This window comes from Lepidochelys kempii, chromosome 20, assembly GCF_965140265.1.
Source record: "Lepidochelys kempii isolate rLepKem1 chromosome 20, rLepKem1.hap2, whole genome shotgun sequence".
In the NCBI taxonomy this organism is placed as follows: domain Eukaryota; kingdom Metazoa; phylum Chordata; order Testudines; family Cheloniidae; genus Lepidochelys; species Lepidochelys kempii.
Window position 1 is genome coordinate 13588122 of NC_133275.1, and position 12908 is coordinate 13601029.

Consider the following 12908-nt stretch of genomic DNA (forward strand, 5'->3'; position numbering starts at 1 on the left):
CAGGGGGAAGGGGCTGGCGCAGCAGGGGTTAAGGTCAGGGTAGGTATCGTGGGGGCAGGGGGAAGGGGCTGGCACAGCAGGGGTTAAGGTAGGGTAGTTATCGTGGGTGCAGGGGGAAGGGGCTGGCGCAGCAGGGGTTAAGGTCAGGGTAGGTATCGTGGGTGCAGGGGGAAGGGGCTGGCGCAGCAGGGGTTAAGGTCAGGGTAGGTATCGTGGGTGCAGGGGGAAGGGGCTGGCGCAGCAGGGGTTAAGGTGAGGGTAGGTATCGTGGCTGCAGCGGGAAGGGGCTGGCGCAGCAGGGGTTAAGGTCAGGGTAGGTATCGTGGCTGCAGGGGGAAGGGGCTGGCGCAGCAGGGGTTAAGGTCAGGGTAGGTATCGTGGGTGCAGGGGGAAGGGGCTGGCGCAGCAGGGGTTAAAAGCAGGGTAGGTATCGTGGGTGCAGGGGGAAGGGGCTGGCACAGCAGCGGTTAAGGTCAGTGTAGGTATCGTGGGTGCAGGGGGAAGGGGCTGGCGCAGCAGGGGTTAAGGTCAGGGTAGGTATCGTGGCTGAAGGGGGAAGGGGCTGGCAAAGCAGGGGTTAAGGTCAGTGTAGGTATCGTGGGTGCAGGGGGAAGGGGATGGCACAGCAGGGGTTAAGGTCATTGTAGGTATGGTGGTGCAGGAGGAAGGGGCTGGCAAAGCAGGGGTTAAGGTCAGTGTAGGTATCGTGGGTGCAGGGGGAAGGGGATGGCACAGCAGGGGTTAAGGTCATTGTAGGTATGGTGGTTGCAGGAGGAAGGGGCTGGCGCAGCAGGGGTTAAGGTCAGGGTAGGTATCGTGGCTGAAGGGGGAAGGGGCTGGCAAAGCAGGGGTTAAGGTCAGTGTAGGTATCGTGGGTGCAGGGGGAAGGGGATGGCACAGCAGGGGTTAAGGTCAGGGTAGGTATCCTGGCTACAGGGGGAAGGGGCTGGCAAACCAGGGGTTAAGGTCAGTGTAGGTATTGTGGGTGCAGGGGGATGCGGTTGGCGCAGCAGGGGTTAAGGTCAGTGTAGGTCTCGTGTGTACAGCGGGAAGGGGCTGTCACAGAAGGGGTTAAGGTCAGTGTAGGTCTGGTGGGTGCAGGGGGAAGGGGATGGCACAGCAGGGGTTAAGGTCAGTGTAGGTATCGTGGGTGCAGGGGGAAGGAGCTGGCGCAGCAGGGGTTAAGGTCAGGGTAGGTATCGTGGGTGCAGGGGGAAGGGGCTGGCGCAGCAGGGGTTAAAAGCAGGGTAGGTATCGTGGCTGCAGGGGGAAGGGGCTGGCAAAGCAGGGGTTAAGGTCAGGGTCGGTATCCCGGGTACAGTGGGGTGGTCCAGGAGCAGTTGGGGAATGTGCGAGTGCCGTGGGCATAGCAGGGAGGGGCTGGCACCGGAGGGGATAGGGGACAGTGCAGGTGCTGTTGGCACAGAGCGGGAAGGGCTGGCTCGGGTGACCAGACAGCAAATATGAATAATGAGGATGGGGGTGGGAGTAATAGTCGCCTATATAAAAAAAAGATCCAAATATCGGGACTGTACCTATAAAATCAGGAGATCTGGTAACCTTAGGGCTGGCACAGGAGGGGATTGGGGTCTGTGTGGGTAGGGAGGCGCTGGCACAGGAGGGGATTGGGGTGTTTGTGGGTAGGGAGGGGCTGGCACAGGAGGGGATTGGGGTCCGTGCGGGTAGGGAGGGGCTGGCACAGGAGGGGATTGGGGTCTGTGCGGGTAGGGAGGGGCTGGCGCAGGAGTGGATTGCGGTCTGTGCGGGTAGGGAGGGGCTGGCACAGGAGGGGATTGGGGTCCGTGCGGGTAGGGAGGGGCTGGCACAGGAGGGGATTGGGGTCTGTGTGGGTACGGAGGGGCTGGCACAGGAGGGGATAGGGGTGTTTGTGGGTAGGGAGGGGCTGGCACAGGAGGGGATTGGGGTGTTTGTGGGTAGGGAGGGGCTGGCAGAGTAGGGGATTGGGGTCCGTGCGGGTAGGGAGGGGCTGGCACAGGAGGGGATTGGGGTCTGTGCGGGTAGGGAGTGGCTGGCGCAGGAGGGGATTGGGGTCTGTGCGGGTAGGGAGGGGCTGGCACAGGAGGGGATTGGGGTCTGTGTGGGTACGGAGGGGCTGGCACAGGAGGGGATAGGGGTGTTTGTGGGTAGGGAGGGGCTGGCACAGGAGGGGATTGGGGTCCGTGCGGGTAGGGAGGGCTGGCACAGGAGGGGATTGGGGTCTGTGCGGGTAGGGAGGGTCTGGCACAGGAGGGGATAGGGGTGTTTGTGGGTAGGGAGGGGCTGGCACAGGAGGGGATTGGGGTCCGTGCGGGTAGGGAGGGGCTGGCACAGGAGGGGATTGGGGTCCGTGCGGGTAGGGAGGGGCTGGCACAGGAGCGAATTAGGGTCCGTGAGGGTAGGGAGGGGCTGACACAGGAGGAGATTGGGGTCCGTGCGGGTAGGGAGGGGCTGGCACAGGAGGGGATTGGGGTCCGTGCGGGTAGGGAGGGGCTGGCACAGGAGGGGATTGGGGTCTGTGCGGGTAGGGAGGGGCTGGCACAGGAGGGGATTGGGGTGTTTGTGGGTAGGGAGGGGCTGACACAGGAGGGGATTGGGGTCCGTGCGGGTAGGGAGGGGCTGGCACAGGAGGGGATTGGGGTCCGTGCGGGCAGGGAGGGGCTGGCACAGGAGGGGATTGGGGTCCATGCGGGCAGGGAGGGGCTGGCACAGGAGGGGATTGGGGTCCGTGCGGGCAGGGAGGGGCTGGCACAGGAGGGGATTGGGGTCCGTGCGGGTAGGGAGGGGCTGGCACAGGAGGGGATAGGGGTCCGTGCGGGTTGGGAGCGGCTGGCACAGGAGGGGATTGGGGTCGGTGCGGATAGGGAGCGGCTGGCACAGGAGCGGATTGGGGTCCGTGCGGGTAGGGAGGGGCTGGCACAGGAGGGGATTGGGGTCCATGCGGATAGGGAGGGGCTGGCACAGGAGGGGATTGGGATCCGTGGGAGTACGGAGGGGCTGGCACAGGAGGGGATTGGGGTCCGTGCGGGTAGGGAGGGGCTGGCACAGGAGGGGATTGGGGTCCGTGCGGGTAGGGAGGGGCTGGCACAGGAGGGGATTGGGGTCCGTGCGGGTAGGGAGGGGCTGGCACAGGAGGGGATTGGGGTCTGTGCGGGTAGGGAGGGGCTGGAACAGGAGGGGATTGGGGTCTGTGTGGGTACGGAGGGGCTGGCACAGGAGGAGATTGGGGTGTTTGTGGGTATGGAGGGGCTGGCACAGGAGGGGATTGGGGTCTGTGTGGGTACTGAGGGGCTGGCACAGGAGGGGATTGGGGTCCGTGCGGGTAGGGAGGGGCTGGCACAGGAGAGGATTGGGGTCCGTGCGGTTAGGGAGGGGCTGGCACAGGAGGGGATTGGGGTCCGTGCGGGTAGGGAGGGGCTGGCACAGGAGGGGATTGGGGTCCGTGCGGGTAGGGAGGGGCTGGCACAGGAGGGGATTGGGGTCCGTGCGGGTAGGGAGGGGCTGCCACAGGAGGGGATTGGGGTCTGTGCGGGTAGGGAGGGGCTGGCACAGGAGGGAATTGGGGTCTGTGCGGGTAGGGAGGGGCTGGAACAGGAGGGGATTGGGGTCTGTGTGGGTACGGAGGGGCTGGCACAGGAGGAGATTGGGGTGTTTGTGGGTAGGGAGGGGCTGGCACAGGAGGGGATTGGGGTCTGTGTGGGTACGGAGGGGCTGGCACAGGAGGGGATTGGGGTCCGTGCGGGTAGGTAGGGGCTGGCACAGGAGGGGATTGGGGTCCGTGCGGTTAGGGAGGGGCAGCACAGGAGGGGATTGGGGTTCGTGCGGGTAGGGAGGGGCTGGCACAGGAGGGGATTGGGGTCCGTGCGGGTAGGGAGGGGCTGGCACAGCAGGGGATTGTGGTCCGTGCGGGTAGGGAGGGGCTGGCACAGGAGGGGATTGGGGTCCGTGCGGGTAGGGAGGGGCTGGCACAGGAGGGGATTGGGGTCTGTGTGGGTACAGAGGGGCTGGCACAGGAGGAGATTGGGGTGTTTGTGGGTAGGGAGGGGCTGGCACAGGAGGGGATTGGGGTCCGTGCGGTTAGGGAAGGGCTGGCACAGGAGGGGATTGGGGTCCGTGCGGGTAGGGAGGGGCTGGCACAGGAGGGGATTGTGGTCCTTGCGGGTAGGGAGGGGCTGGCACAGGAGGGGATTGGGGTCTGTGCGGGTAGGGAGGGGCTGGCACAGGAGGGGATTGGGGTCTGTGAGGATACGGAGGGGCTGGCACAGGAGGGGATTGCGGTCTGTGTGGGTACGGAGGGGCTGGCACAGGAGGGGATTGGGGTCTGTGCGGGTAGGGAGGGGCTGGCACAGGAGGGGATTGGGGTGTTTGTGGGTAGGGAGGGGCTGGCACAGGAGGGGATTGGGGTCCGTGGGGGTAGGGAGGGGCTGGCACAGGACGGGATTGGGGTCCGTGCGGGTACGGAGGTGCTGGCACAGGAGGGGATTGGGGTCCGTGCGGGTAGGGAGGGGCTGGCACAGGAAGGGATTGGGGTGTTTGTGGGTAGGGAGGGGCTGGCACAGGAGGGGATTGGGGTCCGTGCGGGTAGGGAGGGGCTGGCACAGGAGGGGATTGGGGTCCGTGCGGGTAGGGAAGGGCTGGCACAGGAGGGGATTGGGGTCTGTGCGGGTAGGGAGGGGCTGGCACAGGAGGGGATTGGGGTGTTTGTGGGTAGGGAGGGGCTGGCACAGGAGCGGATTGGGGTCCGTGCGGGTAGGGAGGGGCTGGCAGAGGAGGGGATTGGGGTCCGTGCGGGTAGGGAGGGGCTGGCACAGGAGGGGATTGTGGTCCGTGCGGGTAGGGAGGGGCTGGCACAGGAGGGGATTGGGGTCCGTGGGGGTAGGGAGGGGCTGGCACAGGAGGGGATTGGGGTCCGTGCGGGTAGGGAGGGGCTGGCACAGGAGGGGATTGGGGTCCGTGGGGGTAGGGAAGGGCTGGCACAGGAGGGGATTGGGGTCTGTGCGGGTAGGGAGGGGCTGGCACAGGAGGGGATTGGGGTGTTTGTGGGTAGGGAGGGGCTGGCACAGGAGGGGATTGGGGTCTGTGTGGGTAGGGAGGGGCTGGCACAGGAGGGGTTGGGGTCTGTGTGGGTAGGGAGGGGCTGACACAGGAGGGGATTGGGGTCTGTGTGGGTGCCAGGGGCAGAGCAGGGAGGTGTTGGCACAGGAGGGGTTAATGGTCTGTGACGGGGCCATGGCATGGCAAGGCGCAGTTGGCGTAGCTGGGGAAGGCTCCATCATGCCTATGTGCTTGCGGACTCCTCAGTTCATCATCCACCCCATGAAGATGTAGGTGAGCCCTGCTCTGGGCTGAGCCCAGCAGTCAGTCCGTTCTGGTGGAAGCCACCTCTTGGGTTGAAGTCCAGAAAATGGGCACGAGTGGATCCCTGTTGGACAAGCCAAACAACTAATCAAATGGCCAGGAACCAGCTGACCAATCGGCCTAGCGGAGGTGGAATTTCAGCTGAAGGGCAAGAAGTAGAGACTCCATGACATCCACTCGGGTGTGGCTATTGTTTGTGATTTAGTGTAGCAAGCCGTTCACTCTGGTGATGGATGCCTGCACCCTCTGGAGTTAAGATGTGACAAAGCATCTCCATGTTACCACGTGAGGGTAGGGATACTTGCCTGCACAAAGACAGTGGGAGGGGACACTCAGCTGGTTTGTGCTGCTCCATTGACACACCTGGGGCTTACCCGCCCCGGACCTGCACTGCTGGGAAAGTGAGAGGAGAGCAGTCAGATCTCGGTGTGGACACATGCGGGACCCAGAAAGAGGGGGCGAGTTCTGTTGACTTCCCAGAACAGGTGAACACATTTAGAAAATAACTGCATGCCACCAGCCTAGAGCACTGTGAATAGTTTCTGTGAATAGTTTCACCTAATTTGGGGGGGGGGGGGAGGGACTGATGTACCATTCACAAAGGAGCTGAAGGAAGCTCTGCGTCTTTTGTGAGCTTTAGCCCTGTAGTTAAGTGACTTACATAGGAGACCAAGGTTCAATTCCCCCCTTGCCCGACAGGGATAAAGGGATTTGAATGTGTGTCCTGCAATGCAGATGAGGGCCCTAACCACGTGGCTAAAGGATGCGGGAGGGGAAGGGAGTCTCTCTAGGGGTGAAGTGGTTCTGTGTTTTGTAAATAAGTAGCTAGTCACTGAAGCAGTGATTTAAACTTGGGTCCCCCACATCCTAGGTCAGAACCCCAAACCCTAGGTTATTTATACACAGTGGACTAGCTTCAACTGCAGAGCTGAGAAAGATCTGCCTGAAAATGCCCCCATGCCTAGGGCACTCTCCGAGCATGGCAGAGCAAAGGCTGTATTTCTTACCATGTCAGACAGAGGAGGGAATGGACCCTGGGTCACCCACATCCCCAGCGAGCGCACTAACCACTGGGGGGACGTTTACAAGGGAAGCAGCAGCTCCTCCCCCCGCACCTGTTTCCTGCATCTAGCGCATGAAAAATATGCAGAAACAAAATGTTTGGGGTTGAACGAAAGGACTTTTTTGACTTTCCAGAATTTTCAAATTTGGTTCAAACCAAACCAATCCCCCACCCTGTCTACTTTTTGCTACAAGGAGGGGGCACTGCCCTGGCACCTGAGTGGATAGCAGGCTTCTGCCTCCCTCCAAGAAAACAGCATGAGCTAGGAGCAGCCCTGGGAGAGCTCAGGGGGCTCACTGGGGATTTCACAGGGTCCCTCCAGGGAGCAGCTGGTAGGGATGAACAGCTGAGCTGTGATGCACAACTGCTCCTGTCCCCTCTCCAGCCTGGCCCCTGGGAAGTGCTGCCTCTGGGCCAGACCCCAGGGACAGGCCGCAGGCAGCTCAGCCAGCTCAGGCCCCGGGGCTGTGTGGAGGGCTTGGTACAGGGCCCACACACAGGCTTGCAGGGTCTCACAGCACCCAGAGAGGAGACGTGGTGGGAGATGCTCCCAGTGGCCTCCAGAACAGGAGGGAGGAACCTCCAGGCCAGGGATGCAGAGATAATGGAGGCATGAGGAGGGGACCACCCTTGCCCCAGAGTGAGCAAAGTTCAGCAGAAACCCCCTCTGCTCTGGCACCGGCCAGTGTTTGCTGGTGGACAAGTCAGGAGCTGGCTTCACTACAGCTGCTGTGCTGCCCTGTGCAGGGCGCGGCCCCTTGCAGGGAGACTGGAGTCCCAGAGCATCAGCCAGGCCCCAGCTACCCCTGACTGAGGGGAGTGGCGACCCCTTGGGGGCAAGAGGGAATTGCATCTGGGCTCAGCCCCTGACTCGGGTGGGGCCCAGTTTCTAACACCCCAAAGGCCTGGGTGCTCTCAAATATAAAAAATCTGGGCTTTTAGGATCTCTCTCCCATAGATGGAACTGGCCTTTTAAGAAGCTAGTGTAGGGAAATGGGGGGAGATGGGGGTTGGGCGTGGGAAGGGGATGACATACGGATGGGGCTATATGCGGCTCAACTCCCACCCACCTACCTCCAGGGATGCAGCCCAGCCCCCTCACATCCTCCTCCCCCAAGCCCCAGTGTGGTACCTGGTACCAGTGTCCCCGACATGTATGGTCCCCTCTCAGCACGAGGCACCTCCTCTTCTGGGCAGAGGAGCCTTCCCTGGCTCCTCCAGCTGGTACCGGACTCAGCCCCATGGCACAGTGCCCAGCCTCTATCTCCTGAGTCTCTCAGACCTTCAGCTGGAACCAGACCCACGGGGAGCATTTCCTGTGTCCCTCTAGGTCAGACTCAATCTCTTCTCCATCACGGCAGGTTTACACCTGGCATTGCACCCAGACAGTGATGGGTCAAGACGTTCAAAATTAACCATTGATTTGGGGGTCTGGCTCCACACACCTTGCCGGGGGCATGTGTTCTGTGATGGTGTTCAGCACTATCTGAAATCAAGCACCTTTAGGGCCCCCAAAATCCAGGCTCAATCATCTCTAGGGCTTGAGGGGCCTCTAGGATCATCTGTGTGCCCTGCCGTATAACCCACGCACAGAGCCCTGCCGGTGAGGGAGCACCTCTATAAATGGGCCCAAAGGTCACTGGTTACATGGATTTCCATGGCTGCCACCTTCTCTGCTGGAGATTTCAGTAGTTTCTCAGGGCAATAGGTGGCACAGGAGTAGTGGCGGCTGGAGCTGACAGTGATCAGCACGTCACATCTGGGGCAGTCATAAAATCATAGACTGGTAGGGCTGGAAGGGACTCACAGAATCATAGACTTTAAGGCCAGAAGGGACCATCAGGATCATCTAGTCTGACCCGCTGCATATTGCAAGCCTCAGAACCTCACCCATCTACACCTGTAATAGACCCCAAATCTCTGGCTGAGTTACTGACATCATCAAATATTGATTTAAAGACTTCAAGTTACAGAGAATCCACCATTTACTCTAGTTCAAACCAGCAAATGACCCAGGCCCCATGCTGCAGAAGAAGGTGAAAACCCCCAGGGTCTCTGCCAGTCTGACCTGGGGAAAAATTCCTTCCCAACCGCAAATCTGGTGATCGGTTAGACAATGAGCATGTGGGCAAGACCCACCAGACAGATACCTGGAAAATAATTCTCTGTAGTAACTCAGAGCGCTTCCCATCTAATGTCCCATCTCCAGCTGTAGGAGATATTTGCTAATCACAGTTGCAGATGGGCCAATATGTCATTGTAAGTAACTTCATCATACCATCCCCTTTGTAAACTTATCAAGCTCAGTCTTGAAACAGGTTAGGGGTTTTTGCCCCCAGTGCCCCTGGAAGGCTGTTCCAGAATTTCATTCCTCTGATGGTTAGAAAGCTTCATCTAATTTCAAACCTAAACTTACTGATGGCCAGTTTATATCCATTTATTCTTGTGCCAACATTAGCACTTAACTTAAATAACTCCTCTCCCTCCCTGGTGTTTAGCCCTCTGCTGTATTTATAGAGCACAATGGTATCTCCCCTCAGCCTTTGTTTTGTTAGGCTAAATGAGCCAGGCTCCTTAAGTCTCCTCTCATAAGGTAGGTTCACCATTCTTCTGATCATCCTAGTAGCCCTTCTCTGCACCTGTTCCAGTCTGAATTCATCTTTGTTAAACATGGGACACCAGAATTGCTCACAGTATTCCAGATGAGGTCTTACCAGTGCCTTGTACAATGGTAATGCCACTTCCCTATCTCAACTGGATATACTTCGTCTAAATGCATATGAGGATTACATTATTCTTTTTCATGTTCACATCACCTTGACAGCTTATAGTCATCCCCGTGATCAACCCATACACCCAGGCCTTTCTTCTCTTCTGTCACTTCCAACTGATAAATCCCCAACTTATAGCAAAAATTCTTGTTAGTCCTTAAATGTATGACCTTGCACTTTGCACTGTTAAATTTCATCCCATTTCTATTACTCCAGTTTACAAGGTCATCCAGATCTTCTTGTATGATATTCCAGTCCTCCTCCGTATTGGCAATACCTCCCAGCTTTGTGTCACCCATTTATTTTATTAGCATATTCATATTTTTTGTGCCAAGGTCATTAATGAAATGTCAAATAAGATTGGTCTCAAGACAGATCCCTGAAGGAACTCCACTGGTAACCTCTCTCTAGCTTGACAATTCATCTTTCAGGATGACTTGTAGTCTCCCCTTGAATCAGTTCTTTACCCACCTTCCAACTCTCATATTAATCCTGATCTTCTCCAATTAAACCAATAATATTCCAGGTAGATTGGATCTATTGCATTTCCTTTGTCTAGAAAATTAGTTATCTTCTCAGAGAAGGAGATCAGGTTGGTCTGGCACAATCTGCCTTTTGTAAAACCATGTGGTATTTTATCCCAATTACCATTTACCTCTATGTTCTTAACTACTTCCTCTTTCAAAATTTGTTCTAAGACCTTACATACAACAGAGGCCAAACTAATGGGCCTGTAGTTTCTCAGATCACTTTTTTTCTTTCTTAAATATAGGATACTACATTTCAGAGTAGCAGCTGTGTCAGTCTGTATTCGCAAAAAGAAAAGGAGGACTTGTGGCACCTTAGAGACTAACAAATTTATTTGAGCATATTTGAGCTGAATGCATCGGATGAAGTGAGCTGTAGCTCACGAAAACTTATGCTCAAATAAATTTGTTAGTCTCTAAGGTGCCACAAGTCCTCCTTTTCTTTTTGCAGATACTATATTTGCAATTCTCCAGTCATAGGGTACAACCCCAGGGTTTACAGATTCATTAAAAATCCTTGCTATTGAGTTTGCAATTTCATATGCCAATTCCTTTAATATTCTTGGATGGAGACTATCCAGGGTCCCTGATTTGGTCCCATTAAGTAGCTTGAGTTTGGCTTCCACCTTGCCTATAGTATTTTCTACTTCCATATCTTGCTCCCATTAGCCACCCTGAAACTGCCCCCAAGATCCTCATTACCCTTATTCAAAATTGAGGTAAAGTATTTTTTCAGGCATTGGGCCATAATTTTTAATCTCCACCCCATCTGCAGTGCTTAGAGGTCTCACTTCTGCTTTCCTGGTTTTCTTTTTATTTATATGGCTAAAGAACCTTTAACTGTTGGTTTTAATTTCCTTTGCAAGGTCCAGCTCTGCTTGGCTTTCAGCAGGTCTCACTTTCCCCCTATGCTTTCTGACACCCAAGAGGTCACTGTCCTCACTGATCCCTCCCATCTTCCATTGCTTGTAGGCTTTCTGCTTTCTCTTAATCACCTTTTTGAGTTGCTTGCTCATCCTACTTAGTCTGCAGCTGCCCTTCCCTACACATTTTTCCCCCTTGCTTGAGATGCAGACTTCAGATGATTTCTGCAACTTTGACTAAAAGTTATTCCAGGCCTCCTCCACATTCAGATTCTCGAGTTCATCAGTCCACTTCCCTGACTACTTCCCTTAATTTGTTTCAAGTTCGTCCTTTTGAAATCAAGGACCCTAGTTACCCCATTTTTGTTTATCTGTGTCAAGTTGTCCTGCAGTTATCCAGAACATTAAGAACAAGGGCACAAACCCCAAATTGGTTGTGAGTTCTGTACTTAGGTTTCATCAACCAATCGTTAAGTGTAAACTCCTCCGGCACTATAACGGCCTTAACATGGAGTCAAAGAAAATTCCCTGATTACTCCCATCTATCTCACCACTCAGGAGAGCATCCCTTTGTGATACCTGGTCCCTTACACCAAGAATCACAGCAATATTCAGGTTACTCCCAGTCCCAAAGGACCAGTCACTTACACCTTAGATCTCACACCAAAGACAATGCTTGTATAATAAAATATCTAAAGATCTATTATTAGCAAAAAGGAAATTAGAGTTATTTACAAGGTAAAGCATGTAAACATACACACACGAGTTGCAATCCTAAATTTCAAAAGATAATAGAAGCTTCTATAATAAGCAAGCTCTGTGAGTCCTTTAGGTCTAACCCAGGCTGGGGTTCTCTTGCTTATGATGAGAAAAACCTTGCCTCCCAGAGTCAAAGCAGCATAGAAATTCAGTTCCTTCTTGTTAGTTTTTATTACCTCCCACCATGTCTTTGGTTCTTTTCAATGTCCCACAATAGTCCACGTGGTGTTGATGCCCTTTTCCTGTTGGGAAGGACTTAACACTTTATGTTGGAGACCAGCATTTGCACTAGTTAACATCTCTCTCCTCTCTCTCCTGATTTACATAGGTACGGAGGCTTACAACATAAAGGTTTAAACATTATCTTACAATATGGGATACAGATGTCATAAGTGAGATTAATGCACAGCGCATTCAATAAAGTCTAAACACATTCTCATAATCTTACTACCTATTTTAATAATACTAACACACAGGTGAGTCAGACTGGTTCCAGCTGTGTATTTGTCAATGTTCAGTTGAGACGTGGGGGCCTTGGCATGAGCTGGCTCTTGGTCTGCCAGTGTCACAATCTGTCCATTTAGTTTAAACTGAACTAACTCATGATCACACGAACCAAGGTTCCTCTACAGCCAGTTCTATGAGGTCCTTGCTAATTAACATATACTAAATCTAAAATGGCATTACCTCTTGTTGGTTTGGTGACTATTTGGTGAAGAAATCTGTCAGCTATCACAGCCAGGAATATCTGGGCCCTACCATTATAAATAGCACTTGTCTTCCAATCTATATCTGGGAAATTAAAGTCTCCCATAATCACACAATTCCCAATAGTATCTATTTTATCAAAAATATTAAAGAGGTCTCTATCCATATCCAAATTGAATCCTGGGGATCTGTAACAGAGATGGAAAAGGCAACACACATAGGGAGACTCAAGGACAGATGTGAACTCAGCTGAAGGCCAGGCTTGTGGGGAAGACATCTGGCAGAGGTACAGGGTTCTGGTCCTATCTCTGCCTCAGACTCCCTGTCAGACCTGGGGGCGGGGGCCAAGTCACTCAATGGTCCAGATTCTTTCTTGTATCAGAGCACTGGTTGGAGGGTGGGGGCAGGGAGCTAGTTACAGCTCCCTCAGCCTAAGCCTGTCCCAGTTTGCAGAGCTCCACATCCCCTGTGGGAGGCAGAGGGGCAGGGAGCAAAGCCAGTACTGATGCCTGTCCGAGCAGGGAGCTCCAGAGGAATTCTCTGTTGCCCATTGGCTGCCCTTGGTGCTGCCTGACTGGCAGGAAGGGAATGTTGGCCTCCGTTCCCATCTGTAAAATGGGGTGATCCCTGCCGCTCTGGTGCATTCTGTGGCAGAGACTGTCCCTCACTGTGTGTACATGCAGCAGTACAGGAGAACTCCCTCAATGAGAGGTGTGTTTGCCACTAGTTCGTGAGTGGATATGGAGGCCAGAAGTTAGTGGATATGGGGCCAGTAGATGGCGCTCAAACACAGCGTTTGGGTTCTACAGGCTGGCTGTGGTGTGCCCAGCAAGTGGCTCCGGGCATGCAGCTCTTACCACAA